The 15,190-nt window shown below is 37.6% G+C and overlaps 1 protein-coding gene across 7 annotated transcripts in view; it reads right to left on the minus strand.

Moving 5' to 3' along the window:
• Nucleotides 1–15,190, minus strand: part of LOC145671795 (kazrin-like) — a 312,194-nt gene that overhangs the window by 180,198 nt on the left and 116,806 nt on the right. The window lies entirely within an intron of this gene.

The raw sequence follows: 15,190 nt of genomic DNA on the forward strand, positions 1-15,190 counted from the left end.
ATCTCGAACCTCTTGACGTTTAAGGCATTTCCCCTTTCTCATAATCACCCAATGACATTCACAGGGAGTTATCTGATACTCAATACTTGGGACAAACATTATTTACAAAAATGCCTTTGTTAATAAAATGTTAGTGTACGTCAGGAAATCATTTCTAAATAATTAGGGGAGAAAAGCATGGTTCAATGTACAGTGACTCATTATTTTATTGTAAGATTCTTTTTTCGTATACAAGTCAATCTAAACTAAAGCCTGTGACAAAAATCTTGGCATTTCAGCTAATCGAATATAACGCAAGCTCTGACGCGACGTTTCCAAATGCTTAGGGGAGTGGCTATGGCTAAGCAGACAAACAACAGCTCGATCAGGTGGCAGAGGATAGACGTGGATGTGTACAAAATAAACGTGGCAATACTGCTGGCCTCTCATTTGCTAGCAGCATTTAAAGAGAACTTCGAGCGCCGCCTTCAAATGCCAAGGTGTTAGTCACGCCGTATAGTGTTTATTCTTTCACCTTCTCGGTTTGAAGCTTTTACTTCGTTCTCCCATCTATTTCTCACGAAACGTTTCACGTTACACTTGCACACGAAAGGAAATGAAATCTGACAACCTCACTCTTACGCGCCATTGGCTTTCGCCAAACGTCAAAGAGGTTTGAGTGCATTTTTCACGAGATTCGCCAATTTTCTTGTCTCATCTCGTCTCGAAAATCAGACTAGAAACATGACCATTTCCGTCTCGTCTCGAATTTTACTCGGCTCATTTCCCACATCGTTTCTGAGACGAGGTGAGAAATTTCTTATGTCATGTGCAACACTATTACTGATTATTAAAAGAACAAAAACAATCACCACAATTTGAAATTTAGCTTCTAATTAACTAAAATGTTTCTTTAAAACAATTTTCCTGTAAGGCGTTGCTTATTTCGCTGTTTCAAATAGTTCTTGTTTATTAAGAGAGAATTATAGTTATACAAAAAGAGAAGAAGAAGACAGTTAAATAGAGATGGAAATCGTAAACTATTGCATTCATCATCAAATTTACGCGAAACCCACTCTCGTATATTAAATTGGAAGAGTTAGTTAATATCAAGCATTTCATTGGTAGAAAGAGATGTAAATTGTATTTCTGTGTGTTATTTGATCCTGCTATCAAACAATTATTCTGTTCAACTTGTTTTATATAATGAACAACAAACTGGTACATTTGTCTTGATTAATTGCTATTGTCTCTCATTGAAAAAAAAGGCAGAAAAAAATATTCGTTAGTTCATACGGCATCAAAACCGAAATATATGGTCTCTTTCTGGAAACAATGCATGAAGGCAATTGAGAATTGATTGGGTGAACGGTCTCATAATATCTATCATAGTAGTTTTAATAATTAAATTGTTGATTTGACTTCAAACATAAAATTAGCTACAACTGAATATTTGAATCGTTGTTTCACATACATAATACGTTATCATAAACGAGCATCGTTTCCCGTTTTGATACACGACTATAGCATAACTTGTTTTGGTACAATGTACGATATATTGACTGTATTCATTTCAGGACCAGAATTTCTCTTTTATCTCCCCTAGGCACAAAAAAACACCACCATATAGACACACAGAGTGTTTCAAAAGAATACCGACAACGTTTGGGAGATGATTCCTGGCATCAAGATAAGACCAATTTGGCTGCACAAATGCTTTCTTTCGAAGTTATAGGCTGCCGAAAACATGAAAAAAAAAAAAAAACCTTTAAAGGTCCATACCTCCAAAACTATGAGATCTATCTTAGTCGGGTCAAGACCACTTAGTAACTACCTAGGTAGTGTGTGCCCTATCCAAATATCTAAGTTTCAGATTCCTGCGGTAATTCTGCAACAATTTTTATAGAGGTAGTTGGTAAGTACTTCAGATTATATTCCTGTAGCCAAACTTCGTTTATGAAAATTGTTGCCTGAGTAACTTAGGATTCTGAAACATTGATACTTGGATAGCGTATATATCAGTTCCTAAGTGAAGTATTGACCAAACTTCGGTAGGTCCTATAGTTTTGGAACTATGGACCTTTAAAGTTCATTTTTTAATGTTTTCGGCAGCCACAAACTCCGAAAGGAAGCATTTGTGCACCCAGGTTGGTCTATACTTTTTGTCTTATCTTGGTGCCAGGAATCAATCACCTTCCAAACGTTGTCGGTGTTGTTTTGAAACACCCTGTATATATATATATATAGTAATATACATGATTTAGCGAACTGTTTGGGGATTTTTTCTAAAATGTTTTTCTTTCTGTATATAGGGGTTTAGTATTTTTAAAACAGAATTGTTTTGATTTTAAACATAAACTCCTTATTAAGAATAGAATGAAAATACTCGTCTTAAGGGGCGAGGAAGATATTTTGTATCAGGGATGGATCCTGGGGGGCAATCGGGGCAATTACACCCCCTAGAAGAGAAAACTTTCTTATTTTATATATAAATAAAAGCCCTCCAGGGGTTTGGAGCTCTTAAAAGTAGCTCTAAGTAGCAACTCACCGCCCCCCTAGAAGTCCGTTCTGGATCCACCCTTGTTTTGTATATATATATATATTTATTTGCCACATTCAAAGCGGCGCTGTCGTTTGGGACTGGATAGATCAAAAAGGGTCGAATAGTTTGAAACGGATTTTGCTATTATTATTATCATTATTACTGAAGATTTGAAAATTTCATCCTGCATCTAAAATCGATAAAAGGATCAGATGAACGAGCGGCAAGGAACGGGGGATGGAAGGGCGTGAAATATGAAGGATTCACGAAGGGGGCCACAAGGTGAACAAGGTTGGAAACCACTACTCTAAAGAGAACAAGTAATAATAAATTTTAAAAATGAAATTTTTGAGTTTTACGTCCCACGGTTATGTCGGCTATGCTAAAGGAGACGGTGATAAATGAATGAAATGGTGGAATGAAGAAAGTGGGAGGAAACGGGAGAACCCCGAGGAAACCCACGCACACGGTGTTTGTCCACCACAAAGTTCACTTGGTGGGAGCAGGGTTTGAACCCGTGACCCCATGCACCAGAGGTGAACACTCTACCACTGAGCTACCTCGGTCCCTAATAATCCGAGTGAATAATTGAAATAGGTTGATACCAACAGTTGTAGAAGTTGAAAAATTAAAATGTTCAGGAATCGTTAAAAAATAACAGCTATAAAGTCTATAGTTCTTGCAGAAAACTAAACTTTGAAAGTATAATTTTAACAAGACAGAATCATTGCGTTGTAGGATATGGTTCTAGTAGATTAAATATTCCTTACTGCACAGAAGTAAAGAAAATGCACTAAATTAATCTGTGAATGTGAATTTTTGAAATTTTTTTCATCAATCCTGTTATTATTTCTACTTTCATGATAGATATACAAAAAGTTTTACACACATTTCTATTTAACTCTAATTTTAATTAAAATTTCCTGATTACGTCAAACTTTCAAATTACGCTGAAAGTCGAAGTTCGAAGTTATGAGATGTAATCGGTGCTCGTATAGATCATTGACTTGACACCTATTCTATCGGCTGAAGGAATTCCACTCCCTTTCGCTAAGACTCCCTCGTTTAGCAACAGATGAACCCTTATTGGCTTAACGCGTGGGTTTGTCGAGGGTGTGAGCTTTAGTCCGCAATTTTGCCACGGCTCAAGACATTTTGGCGGCACTATAGTTAGGATTTTTCTGAAGCGGGAGATACATTTATTGGTTCTCAAAATACTAACCCTTCAACAGCTTAGTATATATACCGATGTATATTCATACAAATTTATAAGATAAAGGTAAATATGTGAATAGGGTATTCTCTCGAATCGAAAAGGAAGATGACCTCCCAAGGTGCCTCTTATGAGGGCCTTGGAACGCCTTCTATACTGTAAACGTTGTTTTATGGGAATAATGTTCGAGTTTTGTTTGTATTGTATGGTTTATCTAATGAGTAAAACTGGAAATAATACCCGCATAATGTCAACGGCACTGATCTCTTACAGAAAGAGCAATGAACGCATGACTGTCAATGTTAGGAAACAGCGCCCTTAAGAAGAAATCAGTAGCATTATCACGTTGTACACCACGTAAAGAAGTTTGATACATATAGCGTGATATTTTCCCAACGAATATTGAAATCTGAGGTGGTAGTAGACTTCTACAACTTGTCACTTTAGTAAATAATTAGAATGGAATATATTGAAAACGAAATTAAATATTTCAGTATAATGTCCCATGTTTACACTCTTTAAGCTAAGGGAGACCATGATTAAGGCAAGTGAATGATGATGGGAAAAGTAATGGAATGAAAATGTGGGAGGAAAGGGAGTACAGCAAGAAAACCCACAGACACAATGTTGTCCACCACAAACTTACTTGGTTGGGGATCGAACAAAGGACCCCACGCACCAGAGATAAGCGCTTTACCACTGAGCCACCGTGCTTCCCCCCCCCCCAAGGAATATGTTCTTTGGAAGTAAATTTATTGCAGAAAATCGATTCTCGCCACGTATTACCGTTTCTAAATTTAGATGATCAAAGCTAAACCGGAAGTGGTTGATTTCTGTCCCTTCCCATTTGGATAGCTAAATTTAAAATTCTAAATCTCGTTCTCTTTCATAGTTTTTGCTTTATATAGATTAATATCGAAACCGGAAGTTGTAGTTGATTTCTGTTAGTAGAGAGCGAAGGATGGAGACGAAATGTATGCTTAGAATGCTTGATAGATTACAGGAAACCCCTTTTTTTTCTCTCTATTACCTGTTTTGTTCCATAGTGATGAACTTTGAAAATGGAAATAGTTGATTTCTAAAGCTTCCATTTAGATTATTACCTCCATCAAGCAGGGGCGGTACCAGGGGGGCGATCGCCCCCAGAAGAGGAAACTTTCTTTTTGTATATATATAAATAAAACCCATCCCAAAGTTTGGAGCCCTTAAAAGTAGCAGTATGACAACCCACCGCTCCCCCCCCAGAAGTCGGTCCTGGATCCGCCCCTGCCATCAAGGAGTTCGCTGGTCAAAATTGGTGGGGATCTATCAAGTAGTTCATCAGATTTTTTGTCTCTCACAAACGGACACACACATTTGTTTTCTCTTCCAGGTGGACGCACAAACAGACAGGGTAAATATATATATATATATATATATATATATATATATATATATATATATATATAAAAAGTTTTGGTTGGTAAGCCAAACCCAAGAAAAGAAAAGAAATAAATAAAAAGTTGGAAACGTCAAGTAGTATACAAATAAAAAATATTTTACCTCTGAAGAGATGCACAAAAGACACGATGTCGGTACAAAGTATCTACTTATCAAGCAGCGGCTTGGGTTTGATTTCTGTTAGAGGCGAGATTTGCCCTCTGTTTTACTCAGTTTTCAATTCGGATTATGAGTTCTCCTAGCCTGTTGTAAAGTGGGTGCCTGTGAAACAATGCGGACTACACCTGCTGTATCTCCCAAACTCGAGTAAGTGTACAGTCTTCTAGAACTTCAGTAGGCCTCATTCCCGAATAAAGAAGTAATTTTATCTTTATCAGAATCCCTTCGTGTCACGAGAGCTCCGCGATGCGTATATAACAACATTTAAACCATATTTATTGTTGAAGTATATTGTGGAATTAGGGATGCGCACGAGACAAGATTTGTGGCTGTCTCGTCTAGAAAATGTGCTGTAAATGTGATGTCTCGACTTCAAAAATGTATATTTCTCTATTGGAAGAGCCGTGTCTCGACTCGAATTTTGTCAGGAAAATCCTGTCTCGACTCGTCTCGTGCGCATCTTTATGTGGAATGTCTTGCGTATCCTTAAACGTTGGTGAGGGCACTTGGTCGGAAAAGTGTTAAAAAAAAAAAAAGCTTTTTCATGCCAGCCATCCTGAATGAGGTTTTCCTGGGTTTTCCTCATTCATACCAGGCAAATTCCGGTATGGTACCTAAGTTATAGGACCCAGGCCGCTTGCTTCCTTTCCTTTCCCCGGATAGCGTGCTTACCGAAGGACGTCATCCCTCAAAACGTGACGGGCTAAATGGCCTTAGATGCTGAAAGCCCAGAAATCTAAATCCTAAATCTTTAAACGTTGATAAGTACTTTTCATTGCGTTCTTACGATCACTTTATCAATTTATAGTTTTTGCACTATGAATCATGTAACACTGAAACTGTGTTCGAGATCTAAGATTTGGGTGAACTAGGGTTCCCTGTAATAAAAATGGGAATGCAATACCCCTGTACATTAATTATTTATTGATATTAGAAAGGTTAACAACTCTGTTAGGAGGGAAACATTCTTACAGAATTTGGAATACCGAAAAAGCTAGTGAGATTAATTAAGATATTAATCCAATGTTCTCGGGATTGCTGCCAGAGTAGGTGTTGCTGTGCTGAGCTTTCGTTACCATACAGCGGCAACATCTTCAGAGCTATGTGTTGAAGTGTGCTGGTCGTACAGATTATATAGTGGTCTTTAAGAATCGCTATGTTCCTATTGGTTGTTTTTGTTGGCCAATGGCGTGCTTTGATTTTGCTGGTGGAAACTGCTCTCTGATTGGCTGATAGTTCTTTTTGTACCGAGAAGCTGGAACCAGATGTCAGGTAGATGATAACCTTCGTCTCTGTTGATGGATGGCTTGTATGTACGGATGTATAAAGATTCGTGTATTTTCCTGTCCCAGAACTGTTTACTTTTCTTTAGTACTTCAATTTGGTCCACCAGCAAAATCAAAGCACGCCATTGGCCAACAAAAACAACCAATAGGAACATAGCGATTCTTAAAGACCACTATATAATCTGTACGACCAGCACACTTCAACACATAGCTCTGAAGATGTTGCCGCTGTATGGTAACGAAAGCTCAGCACAGCAACACCTACTCTGGCAGCAATCCCGAGAACATTGGATTAATAGTAGACACCAGCAAAGCTTCAAGATCATATTAATTAAGATATGTTTATATGAATCCCAAAATAAAGTCCAAGTAGGAAAATTCTTGTTCACAAGCTTTTACGTCGAGAATGGCCCGAAATAAGCAGATGCCTTGTCGCCATTATTATTCAGCTTTGTCCTGGAATATGGTATAAGAAAAATCAAAGATAGCAACCAGGGACTAGAGTTGAATGGTATTCACCAGGTTATGGCGTATGATGTAAATTTAATAGGGGATGATAGGAGAGCAATAGAAAGAAATGCAGAGGTCTTATTAAACGCTTGCAGGGACATTAGCTTAGAAATAAACGCAGAGAAAACTAAATACGTGTAAGTTCGTCGAGATTGTAATACTGCAAATTATGAATGCGTTAAATTATCAAATAATACTTTTGATAAAGTATATACTTTCAAATATCTAGATTCTATATTAACAGGCAAAAACCATATTCACGAAGAAATTAAATATCGACTAGGAGAGAATTCGTGTTATTATTGAGTTCAAAATCTTTTGTCGTCGCGAGTCCTGTCGAGAAGCTTAAAATAAATAAAACGATAATCATGCCTGTTGTGCTATATGGTTGCGAAACATGGTCGCTTAATCCGAAGGAAGAATGCAGATTGAAAATATTTGAGAATAAATTCCTGAGACGAATATTCGGACCTACGAGGAATGGGAATGGTGAATGGCGGAAACTTCATAACAAGGAACTACATCATTTATAACGTTTAACAATCATTGTTAGGGTCATCAAATCTAGGAGGCTCAAGTGGGCAGGTCATGTAACAAGAGTGGAAGAAAGTAGGAAAGCTTTCAAAGTTTTAACTGGAAATCCATTCGGAAAACGACCATTAGGAAGACCTAGGTGTAGATAAGAGGACAATATTAAGATAGATCTCGCAGAGATAGGACTACAAAGTAGAAACTGGATCCAGATGGCTAAAGATAGAAGTCAGTGGAGAACTTTTGTGAACACGGCATTGAATATTAGGATGCCATAGGTCATAGAATTAGTTAGTGTTGCCTGCAAAATGCTACAAATTTCTTGACTCCACAATGACGTTTCAGGTCTCGTCTCGAATTTGAAAATCTACTTCTCGTCTCGTGGGTAAGAATCAAACTGTGACGTCACATAGAACATTCAGTTCAAAATGAGTGCTGATTGGAACCGGAATTTTTAATTCTAGAACATCCTGCTTCAACATTTAACCCCGATAGTTTGCAAGTCTATCTTAGATTCACACTGCGAAATGAAAGTCACTTATTCTTTTAAAATGAATATAATATTTTTTCCATTCCTTAGATCAAAACATTTTTTTGCAGCGAGTTTTTATTCCAGTACTCCAGAGGGAATTCTCTCTGACAGAATTGTTACATATGTGGTTCGTGCGTTTTATTTACCGACACAAATGAATTTGCACAACTTCCCACCAGGGGCAAAACTCTCGTGGATTTAAAGAAACCAAGAGAGACCGACTTCGTATATATTTAAAAAAAAAAAGTGAAATGGATTCAGTATTGTTTCCGTTGAACTTACGACCTTCCTTCGTCCTCTGTTTTGAGCTAAATATTTTCCGCACAACCACATACAATAATATACATTTCAACCCCTGAGGGTAATTTATGGTGGGTTTGCGTATGAATATTTACGTTAAGGGAAGTGGATAAGACTGTTTTTGTGTCGTGTGAAAATGTGACGTCGCGGCGTGAACGTTTTATAGTGTCAACCTCACCTTTACCCTTTAGCTGGAGAAGGAATCCATAAAACATCACAGAGACAACAGACGAAAATTGTGCTCGGCGGAAAAGCTGCTTTCCTCTACGAAGCCTCCAGCAACAAAACAGATACACACTACGTGGAAGACAATAAATGTGAAAGGCACTATAAGCCAAGCACAGTTTCAAACATCAGCCCGAATGATACTTACTGTACACGGCAATTAAAACATAGGAAGGCGAGATAATTTTATACTGTATAGACTGTATATAGAGAGGATAACAGTGATAGCACTCCCATGAGGTTACCTCTCACTCCCTCTCAAGGTCAATCCATGAGGTTGAGTTAAGTTACGGAGTTTAAGATGGCGTGAGGTTGAACGTGAATCAGGTTAAAGAGTTTTAGGTGGCATGAAGTTGAATAAAGTTAAGGGATTTGAGGTGGCAGGAGGTTGGGCGTGAGTGAGATTAAGGGGTTTGATGTGGCGTGAGGTTGAAGGCGAGTGAGGTTGAGAGGTTTGAGGTGGTGTGAAGTTGGACATGAGTAAAGTTAAGGGATTTGAGGTGGCAGAAGGTTGGGCGTGAGTGACATTAAGGGGTTTGAGGTGGCGTGAGGTTGAAGGCGAGTGAGATTGAGAGGTTTCAGAGGGCGTAAGGTTGAAGGCGAGTGAGGTTGAGAGGTTTGAGGTGGAGTGAGGTTGAAGGTGAATGAGGTTAAAGAGTTTGAGGTGGCACTAGGTTGGACGTGAGTGAGGTTAAAACGTTTGAAGTAGTGTGAGGTTGAGGGTGAGTGAAATTGAGAATTTTAAGGTGGCGTGAGATTGAAGACTACTAGTGACTGTTAAGGTGAGTGAAATTCAGAGGTCTGAGGTGGAGTGAAGTTGAAGATGAATTTTTTAAGATTTTGAGGTGGCACAAGGTTGGACGTAAGTGAGATTAAGGGGTTTGAGGTGGTGTGAGGTTGAGAAGTTCGAGGTGGCGTGAGTTGACGACTCACTGATCGTGAGGGCGAGGGAGATTGAGGCTGAGGGGTGGTGAGGGTCCATCAGGGTGAGAGAGAGTGAAGTTGAGAAGAAGTTTGTATCTTTAGATTGAGTGGGATTTAGAGAAACCTCTGAGCACGTCACTGGATCATTATTTTTGTCGGAGTTTAACGGGTATGGGTCTCGCTTTGACTCCATGATCCACAAAGACTGGATGACCCGGCAGTAGGTACAATCGTCTTCACTCTAGAGCCCTATTGCAAATTTTTGTCTCGAGCTTCAATATTCAAACGTTCTATTTTTAATAATGTTTAATTAAATACCATATCTTGAATATTTCAAATATAATACCAATTTCACCAGTGTACACAAACAGAAAGAAAACTGTAGTTTTTGAACACAGAGTACATAAGAAAATGTGAATAAACACTGCTCAACAGCACCAGTGATATTCCATGTTTCAATTTTTGTCGGTAGTTTTAGTGAATTGCAGGCTTAAGCTTTGTAATGCATCATGCGAAAAACCTACAGATTTTATTTCTGTCATTCTCAAGGGTTTATAATCCGATAGCTCTTGCAGTTATTTCTTAGCCTAATGTACTGATAAACACCGCACACAAAACAAGAGGAAAATTACAGATATAATGATAAAAGCAAGAGATAGAGGTTAGGAGAAAATGAGGGTGGTTAGAATTGCGTTGGCAGATGTTCGGTAGTTGACGAATCTCTGTAGACCGCCTAATAGATATTTACTTATAAGTCAGACTCCAAAATGTCAAATAGTGCTTATTAAACTTGTTACTCTTACAAGTTACTGCCAACGGATGAAGAAACATGTCTCTGTTTGCTTTGAACTTTTATCCTTTAATATAGCTCTGGGTACATAGATGTATGCTATCGCAACCAGTAAGGTTCAGGGGCATATACACACGTACTCTTCAACTTTATCTTGCCGTACCTTTTACACTAGCTGCATTCGCAATCCACAATATTTAACATATCAGCTTTCCTCTTCTACATATCACCATAACTAAACATTGGAAACCATTGCAATAACCTCAGTCACTTATATCTCATTTTCTACATAAGAATATTATACATTATACATACACATTACATGGTAATGTGCTTCAATTGTTCTCAGCACTTTGTCTCATAAAGAATACCTAACATCGTGTTCAATTATATAAGAAGAATTGAAGTACCTAACACTTGTCCGATAAAAATACCTAACACCTTGTTCATTACAAAATACCTAATACATTGTCCACTGCAAAATACCTAAAACATTGTCCGATTAACTATGCACGAAGAATTGAAGTACCTAACACCTTGTGCGATAAAAAAAAATACCTAACACTATTCCTGATAAAATACCTAATACTTTGTACGATTATGTAAGAACAATTGAAATAGCTAATCCCTTGTGCGAAAAAAATATCTAACACATTATCCGATTAACTTAGATTTGGCTAAGTCAGATAGAGTAATAAAATATTAGAACTGTTCAAAGACAATTGTCAAAAATATTTAAGAGAAAATATTCAACAATTTAAAATCGCTTGAAAACAAAATACACATTAAAAACAAGATAGCTACATATTGCAGAGTGATTTTACAATTAAGCACGCGTGCGATGGAGGCTTAAGCATAACACTAGAACCTGGGTGTTGAAAAAACGCTAAAGTGGTAGTCATGTTGGAACTATTGGCCTGTATTAAAACTGAGTAGAATTTCTTGCCGTGTGCCTTTAAAACCTCACTGAAAGTCGTCCAAGACTTGCAGGGCCTGCCAATTCCTAGTGTGTAGTCTATGTATCAAAAAATAACTGTGTATTTGCAGGGTTAAAAAGAAATGGATTCTATTTACAAGTAAATTGCATCGAAACATTTCAATCTCTATTTTCTTTCTCTCTCTCTTTTTACAATAAATTTAAGAGCTAACTTTCCCTTCAAAACGGAAATTTTATTTCAAACGAAACATTGCAGCGTTTTCTCCCCTGCTTTGTTATCAAATCAGCGTCCAAACAAAAGATGAAACATGTTCCCCGCAGCTCATCACAATCAATGACATCAGAGACACCTACAGAGACAAAAGGAAATTAGAAGGGCATAACGAGAGACAAACAGCTAAATTACTTTGAGGAACGAGCATACAGAACGGGAAGACTGCGCATATTGGATGTCGTACGCAAAGATGACCATTAATTGAAATTTGTTAGCGGTGGACAACTGTGGAGTCTCTCATGTTATTGGAGGAAGTAACAAGGAGATTCTACCAATCCAAACATAGAACGGAAACTCTTTGGTGTTTGTGTCTGATATCTCTATAATCCATTGTAACTTTCCTATTGTGATGAAGCTTGGCGTGTGCTTTGTTTTCAGACTTTCCTTCCTCAGAGTTTCAACTGATCAGAAGCTGAATATTTGTATTTTAAACTCGATTACGTATATACAGGGTGTGTCTAAAGTATTCATCCGAATACAAAATGTTAATAGTTTGAAAACGGTTAATCGTATTTGAATAAAACACCCGCAGTTCGAAGGAGAAAGCGTTTCAAGTTCATGGACATGTTCCATTCATATACATTATCAGATCTCAAAGTGTTGTATTCCTTGGGTATGTGTTTTCTCGCAATTCTTCCGCTTTTTCCTCACTTTCTTCATTCTACTATTTTGTTCATTATCATTTGTGTTTCTTCCAGACACGGAGGGCACTGCCCCTCGGAGCTCTGAGTGTGCCCCCCGGACGAGACCAAAATAATACGTCTATAATATAATAATAAATAAAATAGTACCTGTAGTGCCCCTCCCGGGAACATTTTTTCTGAAAGAACGACTGATCATCATCACAGTCCTCCTCAGCCTCAAAGCATAATTGTGAGATACTATAGCTTTTGAAAGATACAAATTTGTTACAAAATACAAAATCGTCAGTAATTGCATTAAGTTTCTAGTTCACAAATGTTCAATATGGACTCTTTCGGTCGCAGAGAACACAAGTCAATAGTTGACTCTTCCTATACCTTGAACATTAATGAGAATTGGCGACTTGACTGATTGTTGACGGAAGATGTCACTAGCGTGTATCACTTCTTGACACTAGTGACATCTCCCGGCCACGAAACTAAGTTGAATATATTTCTCCAACGGTAGGGGGGGGGGCGTTAAAATAAGACTACGCTTTGAAATCGGAAAACTTTACAGGCACCCTGTCCTATGGTATGTGGGCCTTTGGTTTCTGAGTTACAGGTCGTCAGAGTTTAGGTTTGCATTTTGTAAAATAAATAAAAAAAAGGAACTGTTTACAACAAAACAATGTGAACAACCTGTTATTAAACTCTAAAATAAGTGATAAGACGTTCGATGAATTATGTGATAAGAGTACAGTGTATCATACAAAGGAAAGAGAGTGTTGGTGTTAATATAATTCAAATTTGACACATGCCAGAAGCCCTAGTCTAACAACTTTTGCGTATTATCTCAACACTAAAGATCTGTTGTTACGGTTAAGACAGGCCTGGTGTTACCGTATTGACACAGAGTGAGTGTTAAATTAGATGGTGATTAAGAACTAGGCAAATGAGCTCGAAAATAGGAACAGAATCACAATATCCTCTCAATATGTACACTGCATTGTTAGTTACCCTCAACCTTGTATGGTTAACGCAAATACGTAACTGAGATACTCTCTCACTAATATAGCTAATCTGTATTATACGTCGAGATCAGTATAACCATTTATTTACTAGGAAGAAAGACAACAAAGGTTTCACAACTACGTCAAAATCAGAGTTACACCTATAGACCCTATTGTAAGTTCTAGCTTGCATGTTGCCTTGAAGGACATAATAAATATTAAAGTAACTGAAGTTTAGAATTTGTAGTATTAGCTTTTGTATTCAGCGTAGTACGTTTGACTTTTATACAATGTAACAAACAATGTATTTTATTTTCTGTAATCTTTCATGGATATAATTTTGTGAGTGTACACATTTTCTGACAAACTTTACGTTAGCGCAAGTGGTGCCATCTGTCTTTGATGTCTTATACTTCTTCTTCGTGTGCTTCAACTCATAAAGCACCTTTAAAAATGGGACCAAACCAAGTACATTTGACACTACTTGGATCATTTTGCTTGTCTTCTCCCGATGTTCTTCTTTAAGTCCGGAAATGCGATTGTCAAATCGTTAATATTCAAATTTACGATATTCCTCTTACTCTCCGGCTACATTTCGTTCCTCATAACTACTTACAAATAATTTATGCCACATACTTTATTACCGTTCGTAATAGTAATTTCATTTTATTACGAAAGAAAATGTTTTTGTAAACGTAGATATTCAGCATTGCACACAAAACAACATTAATGATATGTTCCTAAAAATAACTCCATATTCCAAATAATCATGCGAGGTAGTTGCTTTAACCACTATTGTTTTAACAATTTACTCCAAAATTTAATGAAGTTGAAGTGTCATCAGGCATGATTAAAATAATTAACAGGATTCAGAAAACTGAGCCACTGAGTTGAACTGAAACAGCCATTTTTGCTATAAAAGAAAATTTTTAATACTTCATTCTGCCCGTCACGTTAATTCCTAACAGTAAACAATCATACTAGTAGGTGTCGCTACTTGGGATACATGTCTAGCGCCAATAGATATCGATAACATGCAGGAAATTGGCAATTTAAAACTATTGTGATTTAGTTTCTGTATTTCTTCTGTATTGATTCTATTTCATTATTTCAAAATAGGACAAAGATTGGAATCATATTTAGATCTGAATAATAGTATTTGTTCAATTATATGTTGGGTGGTGGACCAATCCAAACTATTAGAAATGTTAATTAAGAAATATTTTAAAGTACAGTGTACAGAAAAAAATGAAATGAAATCTTTTGAGTTTTACATCCCACGGTTATGCCGGTAGGCTAAAGCAGACGGTAATGAGGAGGAATGAATTAAATGGTGGAATGAAGAAAGTGAGAGAAAACTAGAGAACCGCGAAGCCACCCACGCACAGGGTGCTTGTTCACCACAAAGTTCACTTGGCGCGAACTGGAATTGAACCAGAAACTCCCTGCAGCAGAGGTGAATGCTCTACCACTAAGCCACCGCAGCCCCTATAGTGTACAGAGGATTGAAGGCTTCGCTGCTATTTATTAACACCTGGCATAAACATACGGGAAGTTACGGTACAATTTCACACATATATATGTATGTGTGTGTGTGTGTTTGTGTGTGTGGTACTTTATTTCTCGGTAACTACTGGCCGAATCTTAATTAAATTTGGTGAGCGAGTAACCCTGATATAAAGATCATCATCATAGGTATTCTGCCGTTATTGGCACACATCACTTGCCGCAACTGAGAAGCTTCCATGCTCCAGGATCTTTCGCTAACCTCTTCGTCTTCACGTACGATTACTCTGTTTTGATATTGTCCATCAGTTGTAGCCTTCTTTGCCCTTTCCCTCTTTTTCCTACCACTATACCCTCTAGCGTGTCCTTCATGATACAGTTCCTACTTAGCCAATATGCTAACCAGTTT

Source organism: Thermobia domestica, chromosome 15 (assembly GCF_964235325.1).
Source record: "Thermobia domestica chromosome 15, izTheDome1.hap1.1, whole genome shotgun sequence".
Classification (NCBI taxonomy): Eukaryota; Metazoa; Arthropoda; class Insecta; order Zygentoma; family Lepismatidae; genus Thermobia; species Thermobia domestica.